The sequence below is a fragment of the Mytilus galloprovincialis genome, chromosome 7 (genome assembly GCF_965363235.1).
Source record: "Mytilus galloprovincialis chromosome 7, xbMytGall1.hap1.1, whole genome shotgun sequence".
Taxonomy (NCBI): Eukaryota; Metazoa; Mollusca; class Bivalvia; order Mytilida; family Mytilidae; genus Mytilus; species Mytilus galloprovincialis.
In genome coordinates, this window is record NC_134844.1 from 4,511,538 (window position 1) to 4,532,798 (window position 21,261).

Genomic DNA, 21,261 nt, shown 5'->3' on the forward strand with positions numbered 1-21,261 from the left:
GATATAAGATAAAAAAAAAAAAATGGTGTCGTGTCCTGTTGCAAGTTCATGTGTGTACCATTATTCTCTTTGAAACAGTAGATATAACTTAAAAAACGAATTCTTTTTGTCAAAATTTTATGACTAATTCAATACACTGAAAAACCTTTGTATAAAAAAGTGCCAGTCTTAAAAAAGATGAATAAAATGTAAATTAATCCAATGACGTAAATGACATTGACAAATTTAAAAATTATATTCAGTACACAAAAAGTCTTTTTATACTTCTCGCTGTGTTTTTCTCGTAAACAAGTCATCAAAATAAGAACGACAACTAGTCTCCGTTAGTGGACACCCTAGTGACGTAGAGAGATGAGCGTCAGTACTATATATATATGTTACAGTGAATTTGTATAATCAGTGATTTATATGTAGAATCCCTGATTTTTCAGGGATTATGTAGAATCACTAAAATCATTAGTGATTATACAGATTCCCTGAAAAATACCAGTGAATTCACATAATCACTGACAATTTTAATTAGTATTCTACAAATTCCCTAATATGATTTCAGTGATTATCAATAATTAAAAGCTCCAAAGATGATGAAACAAATTAACATAATCATTTTTTGTCTTATTCCTTGAAAGTTTAAGTAAACATGCAGTTTTTATTCCTGATCTACTATTTGATTCTTTAAAAGTGATGAGTTTTTTCCTTTATATTTTATCCAAGTGTTTAACCTCATTATGCTACTAACAAATAAGCTCGGCACAGGTACAGGTGTTGCTTGGGTTGAATAAAACGTATGCTCAAAAGTTAATGCAAATTGCAGTGGAAAAACAACATATATCTCAAACCAATTCCACAAGTGGTTCCAGGAAAGGGAGATCCTTGCCATATAGCAATGGACTCCTGCTCGGATCTTTAATACAAGAAATCAGTTTGAGATTGCTGATTTCCCTTCATTGGTACCTTCAGATGTTTGTGCTGAAAACTCTATTTCTCTGAGACGTGCCGTAAAATATGATTGGATATGGAGAAGAAGGTTTTTTAAATGTTGATATTGTGGTAAAAACAAATATGAATTTAATAGATATACATGTAAAAAAAAACAGTACAAATGTGTAATAGTCGATGCCATCCAAATCTAGTTTGTAAATAAAATGTTTATTTTTAAAATATTGTGCATAAAATTAACATTTATCAAAAAAGATTGTACGCGTAAAAATAGTTTTGATGACAATTTCAGTTTAATTCATATCTCAACCTAAACACAATTGCTAAAACAATACGATAAAAAAAAATAATCATTAGGCCATTTAATCATGTTAATATTTTAATACTATCTTCATCTACCCGCCCTTTTGGCTCGCTTGATATTATTAATACTGATACAGTAAATATCAAAAAGGGCTCGCTTGATATTATTGCTGATAAAGTCAGTATTAAAAACAAATTAAACATCAATTATTCAATATATATTGTGCTTATCATTTAATTATATTGTGCTTATCATTTAATTATGCCATTTAATCATGTTAATATTTTAATACTAACTTCATCAACCCGCCCTTGTGGGCTCGCTTGATATTATTAATACTGATACAGTAAATATCAAAAAGGGCTCGCTTGATATTATTGCTGATAAAGTCAGTATTAAAAACAAAACATCAATTATTCAATATGTATTTTGCTTATCATTTAATTATATTGTGCTTATCATTTAATTATATTGTGTTTATCATTTCAATATTTTTGTGTCTTTCATATTAATATATTATGCCTAACGTTATAAATTATTAAGGGTATTAGTCTGGTATGAGCCAGTCCATGAGCAAAGGTACAGAAACGAAAATTTTACGAAATTCTAAAAAGTGTGCATAATTATTGGTAGTAGACTTGTGATTTATAAAACACATTTACTTTTCCTCATATCTATAAGCTGTGAGCTACACGCACCTGCAAGTGTTGAGACCCCCTTTAGTTTTATCGAGATTTTTAATGACTTATTTCATATATTTCAATCATTTTCAAAGAACAGTTTAAATGGCTTGATTTGCCAATTGATAATGTTAACCCCTGTAGCAGTGGGGATAAGTCTCTCGCTCAGTAACGATGCAGATATCAACGCAATCAGACCGGGCAACGGAACGAGTCCCGTGTAACGACGGTTGATTTATATAATATTAAATAACTTAACTTAACTTAACTTAACTTAACTTTCAATTTCTAAAACACAACAGGTCATAGTTTTTGTATTTTCTCTCATGTTTTAATATTGTCTTACTTTCCTTTAACCGGTAAAACTGAAGAAAATTATTGACTTTTGTCTCTCTAGTGTCGTAAAATTTTATGTTTCTGGTCGGTATAGCATTAGTTCGGGGAACAAATGATTTTACACTTGCTCAAATACCAAAACATTCAGATATTTCTACGTCTTTTGCTGTTTTAATTGACAAATTCGGGATAGAATTGACAATCTTATGAATGTTTACATTAATGTAATATGTATATATTTTAAATAATATAAAAACATACAGGAACAAATTTCAGTTATTCTGTATAATCCCCGACTTGGGACAGGCGCAAAAATGCGGCGGGGTTAAACATGTTTGTGAGATCTCAACCCTCCCCCTATACCTCTAGCCAATGTAGAAAAGTAAACGCATAACAATACGCACATTAAAATTCAGTTCAAGAGAAGTCCGAGTCTGATGTCAGAAGTTGTAACCAAAGAAAATAAACAAAATGAAAATAATACATAAATAACAACAAACATGTTTAACCCCGCCGCATTTTTGCGCCTGTCCCAAGTCAGGAGCCTCTGGCCTTTGTTAGTCTTGTATTATTTTAATTTTAGTTTCTTGTGTACAATTTGGAAATTAGTATGGCGTTCATTATCACTGAACTAGTATATATTTGTTTAGGGGCCAGTTGAAGGACGCCTCCGGATGCGGGAATTTCTCGCTACATTGAAGACCTGTTGGTGACCTTCTGCTGTTGTTTTTTTTTTTCTATGGTCGGGTTGTTGTCTCTTTGGCCCATTCCCCATTTCCATTCTCAATTTTATCATAGATATAATTATTTCTGTGACTGTATCTTGCATTAATTTGCACATAAAAAGCACAATACCTCCTTTATACATAAATACAGATGGAGTCGAAAAGCTGCTGAAAAAACTGAATACATCCAAGGCATCAGGACCAGACGGCATACCAAACCGTATATTGAAAGAATGCTCAAAACAACTAGCACCTGGACTTACAATGATATTCCAAAAATCCATCAACACTGGTACATTACCAAGAGACTGGCTAAATGCAAACATATCAAGTGTCTTCAAAAAGGGAGACAAACATGCACCAGAAAACTACAGACCAGTATCCTTAACATCTGTACCATGCAAGCTACTGGAACATATAATCTGTAGACATATACTTAAACATCTAGAGAAGCACAGAGTACTTACATCACTAAACCATGGCTTCAGGTCAGGCTATTCCTGTGAAACCCAACTGCTAGTCACACTACACGACTTCATGAAAGCCTTCGACGCAGGAAAACAAATTGATGTAGCTATACTGGACTTCTCCAAAGCGTTTGACACTGTGCCACACAACAAAAAACTGCACAAACTGAACGAATACGGTATAAGAGGACCACTAAACAAATGGTTGGAGATGTTCCTAACCCAAAGGAAAATGAAAGCTGTCGTAGATGGGGAGGAATCAGAAGAAGCTTCAGATGACTCCGGTGTACCACAAGGTACAGTACTAGGACCCCTTCTCTTCCTCTGCCACATAAACGACCTTCCAGATTCAGTACAATCATCTGTCAGACTTTTCGCAGATGACTGCCTCCTGTACAGGAACATAAATAGTCAACATGACCACACACTCCTACAACGAGACCTCCAAAACCTAGAAGTATGGGCCACAAACTGGGGCATGCGCTTCAATGCAAAGAAGTGCTATATACTTAGCATTAAGAATAAAAGCCAGAAGATGTACAGCCTAGACGGACATGTACTACAACAAGTCCAACACAACCCATATCTAGGCTTACAAATATCAGAAGACCTAAAATGGACCACGCACATCTCAAATGTTGCCAAGAAAACCAATTCGACACTCGGCTTTCTAAGAAGAAATCTACGCTTCTGCCCAAAAGATTGCAAAAAGACCGCATATATATCATTACTACGATCAACTATGGAATATGGTGCCATAATATGGGACCCATATACACAACATGATATAAATCAATTGGAAAGAATACAACGCAGAGCAGCTAGATTCATCACAGGCGACTATAGGTCTAGAGAAGAGGGGTCGGTCACCAAAATGCTAGCCGAGTTAGAACTAGACAACCTACAAACAAGAAGAACAAGTCAACGGCTAGTATTTCTGTACAAAGTGGTTGAGGGGTTGGTCCCAGCTATTAATCCCGACGATTTTCTTGTTAAAAGTAAACCTAAGAGGAAAATCAAACCCAAAACATTTGACAATTTTGTATGTGCCAATATAGTGACAAATTCAGTGAAGAACAATTCTAAGGCACTAGATACTATTCCAAGCAACACCGATCCATATAAGAACTCTTTCTTCGTCAAGAGTGTACTACATTGGAACCAACTAGAGGATCGTATTGTATGCGCAGATACAGTTGAGAGCTTCAAGGCTGCTCTCCAACACCGCCAATAGGTGTCTCTCTCTCCCGTTGAGTAAAAGCCAGAATTGGTATCTTCAACGTATACATACAGATACAGATACAACAGACTACTAGCAGTTAACTGATATGCCAGCTCCAGACTTCAATTAAACTGACTGAAAGATTATGATTTCATCATATGAACATCAGGCACAATCCTTCCCGTTAGGGGTTTAGTATCATACCATCATAACATAATGAGAAGAACATAACCCGTGTCATGCCAACAACTGGTTTTTGAATAAATGTGTTTAGTTCCGATGCAAAGACCCTATAAGTGAATCAATATTAACGCCAAAATATGCAATCTTTAATGACCTGACAACAGTATCGTAACTATATCCCTTCTTAATAAGTCTATGCAAAGGTTTTGTTAGTTTTTGAGGCGAATACTGACACCTTTGTGCTTTATAAAGAATATTTCCATAAAAAATTGGATGTGAAATACCTTAACGTATATAAGAAGTCTGCATGTTGAGCTATATTTACGAATGATGTCCTATACCGATGATAAAATTTAGTAAACGTTTTGACTAGTTTGTGATATCGAAAACCCTGGTGTAATAATTTTTCAGTAATACATAAATTTCTCTCGTTAAAATCTAAAACATTGTTACATACACGAGCGAATCGTACAAGTTGAGATATATAAACACCGTAAGATGGTGACAAGGGAACGTCACCATTTAAAAATGGACAATTAACGATAGGAAATGAAAAATACGTCTGAACCAGTGACAACTCTACAACAGATTTATCCATCGGATCACCAGTAGTGATTGTGATACATGTCTGTGTACATTCTGTATATACAACTCGTCTAAACATCAGCCCAACAATGTTAGATCTGTAAATTTGCTTTCCCAAATTTTTTGTTCTTCCCTCGTCGGGATTCGGACTCATGCTACTGAGATATTGTGATATGATATAAACAAGTCTAAATTGAAAACTACATCCATACCTTATTACGACCTCACTACGACCATCACGTTCTCACCGCGACCCAACTACGCTTCCACTACGACTATTACACGTTTACACCACGCTGTTCAAGACCATAGTACGATTCTAGCAAGCTCTTGCCGTCCTCGTCACGCTCTTCTTACGACCTGACTGCGTTTATACTACAACCATCATTCTTACTGTCATTTTCACACCGTTGGTTTTCCTGTTTGAATGGTTTTACACTCGTATTTTGTTTTGGGCCCTTTATAGCTTGCTGTTCGGAGCCAAGTCTCCGTGTTGAAGGCCTTACCTTGGTCTATAATGGTTTACTTTTATAAATTGTTACTTGGACGGAGAGTTGTCTCATTGGCACTCATACAACATATTCCTGGATCTATTGACACATCTGTGTCATCTCTGCTATCGTTCACTAAAATATCGTCATTTGAGCTTTGCGTTGGCGTTATTACTGATAACGTAGTAAGATCGCGGTATGAACGTAGTATAATCGTCGTAAGAACGTAAGTTATAATCGCAGTAAAAGCGTGATAAGATCGTGTTGCAATTGGATAACTCGTGATATAGTCGCAGTGAGAACGTGATGAGCGTAGAAAGATCTTGATAAGCGTAGTGAGGTCGCAGAATAAGCGCGTTGAGAACGTGGTATAATCGTAGCGGGATCGTTATAGAAGCGTAATGAGGACGTAGTAGCATCTTGAAAGCAACAAAAATTTACATTTTCATGCCGCTCATACCGCCAGTGATATAGTTAAGGATGTTGCAATGATCTCAATCTTGGTTGTAGTGCAATGGAGGCAAATGCCTCTCTTTAAAAACAGCAATTATAATAGCTCTTAAAAGATGTTCTTTCAGTTGTTATTGTCAGTTCGGTTTCGGAAATTAGTGTTCGATAAATTGCTGTCGCTCTGCTGCCGTTATAGATCTTTATCATTTTATTGTATTAGATCTTTATCATTTATTGTATTAGATCTTTATCATTTTATTGTATTAGATCTTTATCATTTATTGTATTAGATCTTTATCATTTTATTGTATTAGATCTTTATCATTTATTGTATTAGATCTTTATCATTTTATTGTATTAGATCTTTATCATTTATTGTATTAGATCTTTATCATTTTATTGTATTAGATCTTTATCATTTTATTGTATTAGATCTTTATCATTTATTGTATTAGATCTTTATCATTTTATTGTATTAGATCTTTATCATTTTATTGTATTAGATCTTTATCATTTTATTGTATTAGATCTTTATCATTTTATTGTATTAGATCTTTATCATTTTATTGTATTAGATCTTTATCATTTATTGTAATAGATCTTTATCATTGTATTGTATTAGATCTTTATCATTTTATTGTATTAATATCAGCTACTTTGACTTCAAATATAAAAAAAATGCTAAAGTATTTCTGAATAACATTCCTGAGGAAATAAAAGCCAGACAAATGTAATAGTCCTAAAAAAACAGGCTCAAAATTCATGGAAGTACAGGGGCGGATCCAGCCATTTTATAAGGGGGGACCCAACCCAGATTAAAGGGGGGTTCCAACTATAATGCTCCCATTCAAATGCATTGATCGTCCAAAAAAGGGGGGTCCGGGGGCTGGATCCATCACTGATGTAGTACAAAATGTATCTTCATAACATTATAGCTAATTTCCTATTCCATAAAACGGTTTAATAATGATCCACATTTTATGTAAACATCCAGAATTGTCAACCCAAGGATGGTTGTGTTCCAAATATCTTTTTTATTCATTTATTTATTCATGTTGTATTGTACTTTTTAGTTCACCTGGCCCGAAGGGCCAAGTGAGCTTTTCCAATCACTTTGCGTCCGGCGTCCGTCGTCGTCCGTCGTCGTCCTGCGTCCGTCGTCGTTAACTTTTACAAAAATCTTCTCCTCTAAAACTACTGGGCCAAATTTAATCAAACTTGGTCACAATCATCATTGGGGTATCTAGTTTTAAAAATGTGTTCGGTGACCCGGCCAACCAACCAAGATGGCCGCCATGGCTAAAAATAAAACATAGGGGTAAAATGCGGTTTTTGGCTTATAACTCAAAAACCAAAGCATTTAGAGCAAATCTGACACAAGTAAAATTGTTTATCAGGTTAAGATCTATCTGCCCTGAAATTTTCAGATGAATTGGACAACCTGTTGTTGGGTTGCTGCCCCTGAATTGGTAATTTTTATGGAAATTTTGCTGTTTTTGGTTATTATCTTGAATGTTATTATAGATAGAGATAAACTGTAAACAGCAATAATGTTCAGCAAAGTAAGATCTACAAATAAGTCAAATGACCGAAATGGTCAGTTGACCCCTTAAGGAGTTATTGCCCTTTATAGTCAATTTTAACCCTTTTTGTAAATCTTAGTAATCTTTTACAAAAATCTTCTCCTCTGAAACTACTGGGCTAAATTAATCCAAACTTGGCCATAATCATCTTTAGGGTATGTAGTTTAAAAATGTGTCCGGTGACCCGGCCATCCAACCAAGATGGCCGCCACGGCTAAATATAGAACATAGGGGTAAAATGCAGTTTTTGGCTTATAACTCAAAAATCAAAGCATTTAGAGCAAATCTGACTTAGTTAAATTGTTTATCAGGTCAAGATCTATCTGCCCTGAAATTTTCAGATTGACCCGACAACCGGTTGTTGGGTTGCTGCCCCTAAATTGGTAATTTTAAGGAAATTTTGCCGTTTTTTGTTTTTATCTTGAATATTATTATAGATAGAGATAAACTGTAAACAGCAATAATGTACAGCAAAGTAAGACCTAAAAATAAGTTAACATGACCAAAATGGTCAATTGACCCCCTAAGGAGTTATTGTCCTTTATAGTCAATTTTTAACAATTTTCATAAAATTTGTAAATTTTTACTAACATTTTCCACTGAAAATACTTTGCCAAGATCATTATAGATAGAGATAATTGTAAGCAGCAAGAATGTTCAGTAAAGTCGGATGTACAAACACATCACCATCACCAAAACACAATTTTGTCATGAATCCATCTGCTTCCTTTGTTTAATATTCACATATACCAAGGTGAGCGACACAGGCTCTTTAGAGCCTCTAGTTTGTCTTGGCTTAAAATACTGTCTCTAGAAAGGTGCACTTGACAAAAGCATTATCACCCAAAAATGCCTGATTTCTGTTCATTTTGTGTACTATGCTTGAATGTACATCACTAACTAATAATTAATTATTCAAATGATAACACTAATTTGTTTATGTTAAAAATTTGAATTCTGTAGGATCCAGAATCCTCCTATTAAAAATTGGAATTCATATATCTACTAGAAGAAATTGGAATTCTGATAAATACTAATTAAAATCCAGTACAAATCGGAATTCCAATATCTACTAGTATAATTTGGAATTTTGATAGCTACAAATCAAAATCAAGTACAAATCGGAATTCCAATATCTACTAGTACAAACTAGAATTCTGATAAAATACTAATTAAAATCCAGTAATAATCGGAATTCCAATATCTACTAGTAGAAATCGGAATTCTGATAAATAGTAATTAAAATCCAGTACAAATCGGAATTCCAATATCTACTAGTAGAAATAGGAATTCTGATAACTACAAATCAAAATCCAGTACAAATCGAAATTACAATATCTACCAGAAGAAATTATAATTTTGATAAATACTAATTAAAATACAGTACAAATCGGAATTTCCAATGTCTACTAGTAGAAATTGGAATTCTGATAAATACTAATCAAAATCCAGTACAAATCGGAATTTCCCATATCTATTAGTAGAAATTGGAATTCTGATAAATACTAATTAAAAGCCAGTACATATCGGAATTCCAATATCTACTAGTAGAAATTGGAATTCTGATAAATACTAATTAAAATCCAGTACAAATCGGAATTTTCAATATCTACTAGTAGAAATTGGAATTCTAATAAATACTTATTAAAATCCTTTACAAATCGGAATTCCAATATCTACTAGTAGAAATTTGAATTATGAATTTCCGATATCTACTAGAAGAAATTAGAATTCTGATAAATACTAATAAAAATCCAGTACAAATCGGAATTCCAATATCTACTAGTACAAATTAGAATTCTGATAAATACTTATTAAAATCCAGTACAAATCGGAATTCCAATATCTACTAGAAGAAATTTGAATTCTGATAAATACTAATCAAAATTCAGTACAAAACGGAGTTCCAATAACTGCTAGTACAAATCGGAATTCCAATATCTACTAGTACAAATTAGAATTCTGATAAATACTAATAAAAATCCTGTACAAATCGGAATTCCAATATCTACTAGTACAAATTAGAATTCTGATAAATGCTAATTAAAATCCAGTACAAATCGGAATTCCAATATCTACTAGAAGAAATTGGAATTCCGATAAATACTAATCAAAATCCAGTACAAAACGGAGTTCCAATAATTGCTAGTACAAATCGGAATTCCAATATCCACTAGTACAAATTAGAATTCTGACAAATACTAATACAAGAGTGCACACACTGAAATGTCTCGCCTTCTTTACTAATCATTGATATTATGTTGATAGTCCAAAGTATAAAGTTTTATTACAACTGTCACATAAACGTTACATTAACCAAGATAACTAAACAAAGACCAATGAACCATGAATAGGTCAAGGTCAGATGAACCATGCCAGGCTGACATGTACAGCTAACAATGCTTCCATAAAACAAATATAGTTGACCTAATACTTATAGTTTAAGAAAAATAGACCAACACACAAAAACTTAACACTGAGCAATGAACCGTGAAAATGATGTCAAGGTCAAATAAAACCTGCGCGACTAATATATAAATCATAAAATATTTCCATACACTAAATATAGTTGACCTATGGCGTATAGTATCAGATAAAAAGACCAAAACTGAAAACTTAACTTTGACCACTGAACCATGAAAATGAGGTCAAGGTCAGATGACACCTGCCAGTTGAACATGTACACCTTACAGTCCTTCCATACAACGAATATACTAGCCCTATTGCTTATAGTATCTGAGATATGGACTTGACCACCAAAACTTAACCTTTTTCACTGAGCCATGAAATGAGGTCGAGGTCAAGTGAAAATCATCTGACAGGCATGAGGACCTTGCAAAGTACGCACATACCAAATATAGTTATCCTATTACTTATAATAAGAGAGAATTCAACATTACAAAAAATCTGAACTTTTTTTTTCAAGTGGTCACTGAACCATGAAAATGAGATCAAGGACATTGGATATGTGACTGACAGAAACTTCGTAACATGAGGCATCTATATACAAAGTATGAAGCATCCAGGTCTTCCACCTTCTAAAATATCAAGCTTTTAAGAAGTGAGCTAACACCGCCGCCGTAGCCGCCGCCGGATCACTATCCCTATGTCGAGCTTTCTGCAACAAAAGTTTCAGGCTCGACAAAAATCCAGTACAAATCGGAATTCCAATATCCACTAGTAGAAATTGGAATTCTGATGAATACTAATACAAATCCAGTACAAATCGGAATTCCAATAACTGCTAGTACAAATCGGAATTCCAATAACTACTAGTATAAATCGGAATTCCAATAACTGCTAGTACAAATCGGAATTCCAATAACTGCTAGTACAGATCAGAATTCCAATATCTACTAGTAGAATTTGTGTTATCCAGATTTGTACTAGGAGGATTCTGGATTGTACTAGATAATTACTAAAAAAGACCCAATAAAAGAAATATTTTGTTTTTCTTTATAATGAAATAAACTAATATAATCAAACTTTTTATAGTTTGTTCTTATGGTGTACTGTTACACCACTATCCCAGGTTAGAGGGAGGGTTTGGCACTAGCAACCATGTTTAACCCCGCCACATGCTGTTTGTGCCTGTCCCAAGTCAGGAGGCTGTAATTCAGTGGTTGTTGTTTGTTGCTGTATATCATATTTGTTTTTCGTTTATTATTCAGTTACTGTACACAAATCAGGCCGTTAAATAAGTTTTCTAGTTTGAATTGTTTTTCATTTTCATTTCGGGGCCTTTTATAGCTTACTATGCGGTATTGGTTTTGCTCATTGTTGAAGGCTGTACGGTGACCTATAGTTGTTAAATTGTACATCATGTGGTCTCTGGTAGAGAGTTGTCACTACATATTTTTATTTTTCTATTGTTTGAATCAAAAAGAAAAGGGATAGGGCAAATTTCATATTAATTTATTTCACAGTAGTCTTTTTCTAAAAGTCCTTCAATCTTTACCAAATTCACAGCACCATAAGCTCATATGAATTACTTTAAGGTTTTAACAACACTTGAGTGTACATGTCATGATTTCATAAAATTTGATACCTATGGGTGAATTCAAAATAAATGAGGCACAAACTGAAGTTGAAATATTTTTCTTCAGTAATTTTAGATTTTATGTTCATTGAAGATCGTAAATCCAAGAGGGAAATGAAATCAAGAAATAATTAAAAAAAAGTTTCAGCATTTTTATTAACAGGAAATAACAAAATTAGAGGCTCGCTCACCTTGGGCTATGTGAATATTAAACAAAGGACGCATATGGATTCATGACAAAATTGTGTTTTGATGATGATGATGTGTTTGTACATCTTACTTTACTGAACATTCTTGCTGCTTACAATTATCTCTATCTATAATGAACTTGGCCCAGTAGTTTCAGAGGAGAAGATTTTTGTAAAAGATTACTAAGATTTACGAAAAATGGTTAAAATTGACTATAAAGGGCAATAACTCCTAAAGGGGTCAACTGACCATTTCGGTCATGTTGACTTATGTGTAAATCTTACTTTGCTGAACATTATTGCTGTTTACAATTTATCTCTATCTATAATAATATTCAAGATAATAACCAACCAGATGCTCCACAGGGCCCAGCTTTATACGACCGCAGAGGTTGAACCCTGAACAGTTGGGGCAAGTATGGACACAACATTCAAGCTGGATGCAGCTCTAAATTTGGATTGTGATTAAATAGTTGACACAGCATAGGTTTCAGACACAGAATGAATGTGGTCTAATGAACTTAAAATATTTTTTGGCCTTTGAGCAATTCACTATGCTGTTGAAAATTAATCCTCTCAAAAAAATGTTTGAAGAAATTTTCTTTTTATTTATGAAATCTGAAATGAGAAAAATTTACCCCCCCCCCCCATTTTTTTTTTCACATCCCCCTTTCCCTTTTTCCAAAACTGATCTCAATTCAAATTTCTTATGGAGTTTGCAACAGATAACTACTCATTTAAATACATCATAAAATATAAAAAAAAATTAACCCCCCACCCCATTTTTTTTCACATCCCCCTTTCCCTTTTTCCAAAATTGATCTCAATTCAAATTCCTAATGGAGTTTGCAACAGTAACTACTCATTTAAATACATCATAAAGTATTAAAATGTAAAATAAAGTGCTTGTTATCACTGAATGGTAAAGATTGTTTTAATTTATCAGTTGGTAGTAAAAGTGAATATACATTGTATATTGTATAATACAATGATTTAAGTTGATTCAACTACTATTCTGGACAAAGAAAGATAACTCCAATTGAACATTTCTTGCTATTGCACAATTTTGTGCAATTAGATATTTCTTGCTATTGCGCAATACTGTGCAATTAAAAATATTTGCTATTGCACAATACTGTGCAATTGAAGATTTCTTGCTATTGCGCAATACTGTGCAATTGAAAATTGCTTGCTATTGCACAATACTGTGCAATTGAAGATGTCTTGCTATTGCTGAATACTGTGCAATTGAAAATTTCTTGCTATTGCACAATACTTAATATAATAATTTTGGATCCAACTTGAAAACTGGGCCCATAATCAAAAATCTAATGCATGTTTAGATTCAGCATATCAAAAAAGCCCAAGAATTCAATTTTTGTTAAAATCAAACTTAGTTCAATTTTGGACCCTTTGGACTTTAATGTAGACCAATTTGAAAACGGGACCAAAAATTAAGAATCTACATACACAGTTAGATTTGGCATATCAAAGAACCCCAATTATTCAATTTTTGATGAAATCAAACAAAGTTTAATTTTGGACCCCGATTTGGACCAAATTGAAAACTGGGCCAATAATCAAATATCTAAGGACATTTTTAGATTCAGCATATCAAAGAACCCCAAGGATTCAATTTTTGTTAAATTAAACTGAGTTTAATTTTGGACCCTTTGGACCTTAATGTAGACCAATTTGAAAACGGGACCAAAAATTAAGAATCTAAATACACAGTTAGATTCGGCATATCAAAGAACCCCAATTATTCAATTTTTGATGAAATCAAACAAAGTTCAATTTTGGACCCTTTGGGCCCCTTATTCCTAAACTGTTTGGACCAAACCTCCCAAAATCAAACCCAACCTTCCTTTTATGGTCATAAACCTTGTGTTTAAATTTCATAGATTTCTATTTACTTATACTAAAGTTATGGTGCGAAAACCAAGAATAATGCTTATTTGGGCCCCTTTTTGGCCCCTAATTCCTAAACTGTTGGGACCAAAACTCCCAAAATCAATCCCAACCTTCCTTTTGTGTTCATAAACCTTCTGTTTAAATTTCATTGATTTCTATTTACTTATACTAAAGTAATTGTACGAAAACCAAGAATAATGCTTATTTGGGCCCATTTTTGGCCCCTAATTCCTAAACTGTTGAAACCAAAACTCCCAAAATCTATCCCAACCTTCCTTTTGTGGTCATAAACCTTGTGTCAAAATTTCATAGATTTCAATTTACTTAAACTAAAGTTATAGTGCGAAAACCAAGAAAATGCTTATTTGGGCCCTTTTTGGCCCCTAATTCCTAAAATGTTGGGACCAAAACTCCCAAAATCAATCCCAACCTTCCTTTTGTGGTCATAAACCTTGTGTTAAAATTTCATAGATTTCTATTCACTTTTACTTAAGTTAGAGTGCGAAAACTAAAAGTATTCGGATGACGATGACGCAAGACGACTACGACGACGCCAACGTGATAGCAATATACGACGAAAAATTAAAATTTTTGCGGTCGTATAAAAACAGCGAAATTTCCTTAAAATTACCAATTCAGGGGCAGCAACCCAACAACGGGTTGTCCGATTCATCTGAAAATTTCAGGGCAGATAGATTTTGACCTGATAAACAATTTTATCCCATGTCAAATTTGCTCTAAATGCTTTGGTTTTTGAGTTATTAGTCAAAAACTGAATTTTACCCCTATGTTCTATATATATCAAACAAGGTACCTCAAAGATGATTGTGGCCAAGTTTGAATTAATTTGGCCCAGTAGTTTCACAGGAGAAGATTTTTGTAAAAGATAACTAAGATTTACGAAAAATGGTTAAAAATTGACTATAAAGGGCAATAACTCCTAAAGGGGTCAATTGACCATTTCGGTTATGTTGACTTATTTGTAAATCTTACTTTGATGAACATTATTGCTGTATACAGTTTATCTCTATCTATAATAATATTCAAGATAATAACCAAAAAGAGCAAAATTTCCTTAAAATTACTAATTCAGGGCCAGCAACCCAACAACGGGATGTCCGATTCATCTGAAAATTTCAGGGCAGATATATCTCGAACGGATAAACAATTTTACCCCACGTCAGATTTGCTCTAAATGCTTTGGGTTTTGAGTTATAAGACAAAAGCTGCATTTTACCCCGATGTTCTATTTTTAGCCATGGTGGCCATCTTGGTTTGATGGTCGGGTCACAGGACACATTTTTCAAACTACTAACCCAAAAGATGATTGTGGCCAAGTTTGGATTAATTTGGCCCAGTAGTTTCAGAGGAGAAGATTTTTGTAAAATATTACTAAGATTTACGAAAAATGGTTAAAAATTGACTATAAAGGGCAATAACTCCTAAAGGGATCTACTGACCATTTCAGTCATGTTGACTTATGTGTAAATCTTACTTTGCTGAACATTATTGCTGTTTACTGTTTATCTCTATCTATAATAATATTCAAGATAATAACCAAAAAGAGCGAAATTTCCTTAAAATTACTAATTCAGGGGCAGCAACCCAACAACGGGTTATCTAATTCATCTGAAAATTTCAGGGCAGATAGATCTTCACCTGTTTAACAATTCTACCACATGTCAGATTTGCTCTAAATGCTTTGGTTTTTGAGTTATAAGCCAAAAACTGCATTTTACCCCTATGTTCTATTTTTAGCCATGGCGGCCATCTTGGATGGTTGGCCGGGTCACCGGACACATTTTTTTAACTAGATACCCCAATGATGATTGTGGCCAAGTTTGGTTTAATTTGGCCCAGTAGTTTTAGAGGAGAAGATTTTTGTAAAAGTTAACGACGACGACGGACGCCGGACGCCGGACGCCAAGTGTTGAGAAAAGCTCACTTGGCCTTTTAGGCCAGGTGAGCTAAAAAGAGCAAAATTTTCTCAAAATTACCAATTCAGGGGCAGCAACCCAACAACAGGTTGACCGATTCATCTGAAAATTTCAGGGCAGATAGATCTTGACCTGATAAACATTTTTACTCCATGTCAGATTTCCTCTAAATGTTTTGGTTTTTGAGTTATAAGCCAAACACTGCATTTTACCCCTATGTTCTATTTTTAGCCGTGGCGGCCATCTTGGTTGGTTGACCGGGTCACGCCACACATTTTTTAAACTAAATACCCCAAAGATGATTGTGGCCAACTTTGGATTAATTTGGCCCATTAGTTTCAGAGGAGAAGATTTTTGTAAAAGATTACTTAAGATTTATGAAAAATAGTTAAAAATTGACTATAAAGGGCAATAACTCCTTAAGGGGTCAACTGACCATTTCGGTCATGTTGACTTATTTGTAAATCTAACTTTGCTGAACATTATTGCTGTTTACAGTTTATCTCTATCTATAATAATATTCAAGATAATAACCAAAAACGGCAAATTTTCTCAAAATTACCAATTCAGGGGCAGCAACCCAACAACAGGTTGATCGATTCATCTGAAAATTTCAGGGCAGATAGATCTTGACCTGATAAACATATTTACCCCATGTCAGATTTCCTCTAAATGATTTGGTTTTTGAGTTATAAGCCAAAAACTGCATTTTACCCCTATGTTCTATTTTTAGCCGTGGCGGCCATCTTGGTTGGTTGACCGGGTCATGCCACACATTTTTTAAACTAGATACCCAAATGATGATTGTGGCCAAGTTTGGTTCAATTTGGCCCAGTAGTTTCAGAGGAGAAGATTTTTGTAAAAGTTAACGACGACGGACGACAGACGACGACGACGACGGACGCCGGACGCAAAGTGATGGGAAAAGCTCACTTGGCCCTTCGGGCCAGGTGAGCTAAAAACGTAAAAAATTGCCAAAATATCTCAAATTAACTTCAATTTTGTTTTCAAAAAGTAGTTGAAATAGATCACTAATTGGTTCTGATCCTTAAAAATATATTTTATTTCAAATGATTAATATTCTCAAAGCAAACATATATGATCTATTAAAGGAGTAGGTCCAGTAAGACCCCTTTTTGGCCCCAAAATATAGCAGTTTTACAAAATTGTTAAAATGTAAAATTTAAGTTATTCATTGGACAGTAAAATGCTTCTGCTTCATAAATTTGGGCTGATTTTGACAATACAATGCACATATATCGGGTACTAGAACCATTAACCCAGTCAACAGACTAACAGTGGGCCAACGTTGGCAAATTGTCGGCCCGTTGGTCGACCGTTGGTGTTGGCTGCACAACATTGGCCCAACGTTGGCAAATTGTCGGTCCGTTGGTCGCAAGTTTATGTTGGCTGCACAACATTGGCACAACGTTGGCAAATTGTCGGTACGTTGGTCGCACGTTGGGGTTGGCTGCACAACATTGGCCCAACGTTGGTCTGTTGATGTAAATCCGTATTATTATCTCATGGTGGTTATAAAAAAATCGGGCAAATGTTGGCATTATGTTAGTAGCAACATAGGGCCGATATGAAATTTTGTTTATAAAAATTGATTATGAAATATTTTACGCTTTATTTCTCTTGGGAGGCGGATAATTTCGCCGATTGCTGCATGCTTTATGAAAAGTGAATGTTATACCGAAAGTGTTTATCAACTGAAATTACATTTACAACTCTATGTTGGGCCAATGCTTGGCCAACGTTGATCATATATTATCCTCCGCATGTGGAGCAGGATCTGCTTACCCTTCCGGAGCACCTGAGATCACCCCTAGTTTTTGGTGGGGTTCGTGTTGTTTATTCTTTAGTTTTCTATGTTGTGTCATGTGTACTATTGTTTTTCTGTTTGTCTTTTTCATTTTTAGCCATGGCGTTGTCAGTTTGTTTTAGATTTATGAGTTTGACTGTCCCTTTGGTATCTTTCGTCCCTCCTCTATATATAAGTCAGGTAAAATTTATACTGGAATATCATTACTGTAATAAAAAAATGTATATCGTAAACATAGATTGCCTGGATAAAAGTTCAAATTTATTGCAATCATTATTTATAATAACTTTATTCATTAAACTTTGTGAAACATAATAATTTAGCAATTATATGCAGAGTGATATTTGATACAGCCAGTCTGTTAATCAAGCACATTCTGATAAGGTTGACCATATGTTAGACAAATTTCAAAGACAGTTGCTATGGTAATTAAGTTTATAAGAAATCTGAATGTAATGGGATGGTCACTTTTGTGGTTATTTCCTGTTGTGTATTTGTAAGAAAGCAGTAAAACGAAGAAAACAAATGAGAAAATCATATCATCTGAGGTTCAAAGAGAAAGAACGTAACATGTAAGTTGCAACTTTAAAAAAGTCTGATATATATATATATATATATATATACGATTTATAATAATGACAAATACAATAAAATATGAATTTTTAATCTGAGGGATGTTGTTAAAAATTAAAACATATATTAATTTCTATTATTTTATAATGTTGATCTTGAAGTTTATACGTTTCGGGAGAAATATTTTCTTGATTTTAAATCATTTCAATATCCTATTAATCATAATGAAATATTTGCCAATGAACATTAGTATCTTCAAACAAATTGTAAATTACCAATATTTTAATAGTTTTTTTTTCTAAAATCTTTAACCATGATAACGATAACATTTATGACCCTTACTGAAGTTAATAGAAAAAATCTGTCTTAAGATGTACCTTATTCCGTAATGTTTCAGAAATGTGGTATAATGATTTCTACTTCATTGAAATATAATGAATTTGTTAGTTTTATTGTATTTCTAAATCGCATGCAAACATATATACGATATATTTGTGAAACCTGATCATAAACACACTTGCATGTGTAACAGTGTATGAGATATCAAATAGAGTATTTATTTCTTAATCTTATTTAAAAAATCTTATCTAAATTCATTGCAAGAATATGTTGTTATTTGTATATAATTATACGGACTCGGCTGAATTTAGTTTTTTGTCCTCGGCAAAACTTTTAAGATTGATATTTATAAAAGAAAAAGACTATAAATTAGTGTATGCATTACTTGATGTAGCTTTTCTTTTAAATATACAATTTTACATTTTAATATAAATTTATAGGTCAGGTATTTGAGTACTACAGAAGACAAAATAAATCAGAGTGCAAAAGGAAAAAAAAGAGAACTAGGAATAATAAGAATTATTGACAACATCCTGTCTACAAAATGCATGGAAATGGAGATGGGAAAAAATGCATTCTACCATTTGATAGCCCAGAATGAATAAATTTAAGAAAGTAAGTTAACATAATAGCCATCCTTTATGCTACATCGGATTCGAATTTCACAGATATATATGCATAATATGTTTAATACTACCGTGAATGCTAGCTAGTGTATTTAGATTTGACTTTGTATTTTTTTTTCAACTAGCTTTATTTATTTACTTAGAACATTTTTTGACAAAGTTTCCTGTAACCATTTCTACACTCAAGTGTCCTGCTTAACCTACCTAGCTTGGTGAAGTCTAACTATTATTGTAAAGCATGCAATATGCTTTTTGCCTTGGCTTGTATAGGCTAGGGAAAATATTAAAAAAGAGTATTTTTTCTAACTATTGTAAAAAAAATGTTATGTGCTAGGACAACAGAAACAATGTATTTTTTTTATTTATTTTTTTTATTTTTTAGGAGGATTTAATATTTTCAAAATATATATTATATTTAATCATACCTTTGTATTTACATTATTTAAGAAAATTGGGTAACATGGATATGTTGATTGCATTCATTAAAATTTGGGTAAAATTCAGAAGTACAATTCCTGGAGAGACTGATTGGTTGTTGGTTACTGAAACATCCATTGGCAAATATTTCATACATGTTCAGGAAGATGGAGAGAAAGTGGCAAAATACAAAATTTTCGGGTAGTATTTAAGACACAACATGGTATAGTGGAAATGAAAAACGCAATAATTGCAACATGTAAAAAAGTAATAGTTTCGCCATTTTGAACTGATGTAAAAACCAGGAATGGATTTTAGTTTCCTTCATGGCTAAAAAGGTTTATAAATTGAACCAACGGAGTTCCAACGTTTGCTAACAGTTTGTATTACTACGTTGGCCTAACGTTTGCAGGGCCGTAACTACATTGAGGCAAATGAGGCAAATGCCTCATGTTAGAAATTCCCCCCAGCCCCCCACTCCAAAAAAAAAAACCTGAAACAAAAGATTGTCTTCATATCAAATTGTTTTTTCACGGAAAGTGTCTTTCAAGAAACGATATCCACTGAACTACAGGCTCCTGACTTGGGACAGACACATACATACAGAATGTGGCGGGGTTTACATGCAAGTGGGATCCCAACCCTCCCCCTAACCTAAGTCTAGAAACACTCTGGCATGTTTTTGTTTTTCCATGTTTCTATTTTCCTTTTAGTTTTCAAAGTTGATGGTCAATTGTTTGTACTTCTGTGTCCCAGGTTTGTCTTTTGTTCATTTATTGTCCTACTTTATGACTATAGTCTGAGTGTTGATTTTCATTTGTAAACGTAGTTTTGCAGTGTTGCATGTCCACCGATGTCCAGACATTGTGCGAGAAAATATTTTAAGAATATACGATGCTACTGGACACAAAAAAATGGTCCTTTCTGCATGGATAATTGATATCAAAGAATACAGTTTTTTGGTAAATAAAACTAGATAGCTGACATGGTTTGAATTAAAGTAAGGTCACCTATTACCCGGTATCAAATAATTTGAAAAAAAACCAACCACAAGGTAGTGCCATGTATGACCTTTTACATTGAAGGGTTAAACTTGTATTAAGTCGTGTTGAGAAAAACCCTTTCAGAGGACCTAATCGCACACAAAGTCAATGCATAAAAAAATATAAATGATCAATAGTCAAAGTTTTTGTTCCTGTTCTTCATCTTGATAATTGCTGGATCGTCTTCAACAATACTTTGAGAGAATCATTAATACCGTAAAACAAGGTGAAGAATTGTCGCTAGTGTAGAATAGTACTTAAAGTATAATACTGCACTGTCACTATATTTAAATCTAGATTAAAAAAAAAAAAAAAAAGCCTAAGCACAATACAAGACAAGAACAGATATATATAGACAGATCCGGTATTAATAAGTATGAGAATTACAGTTT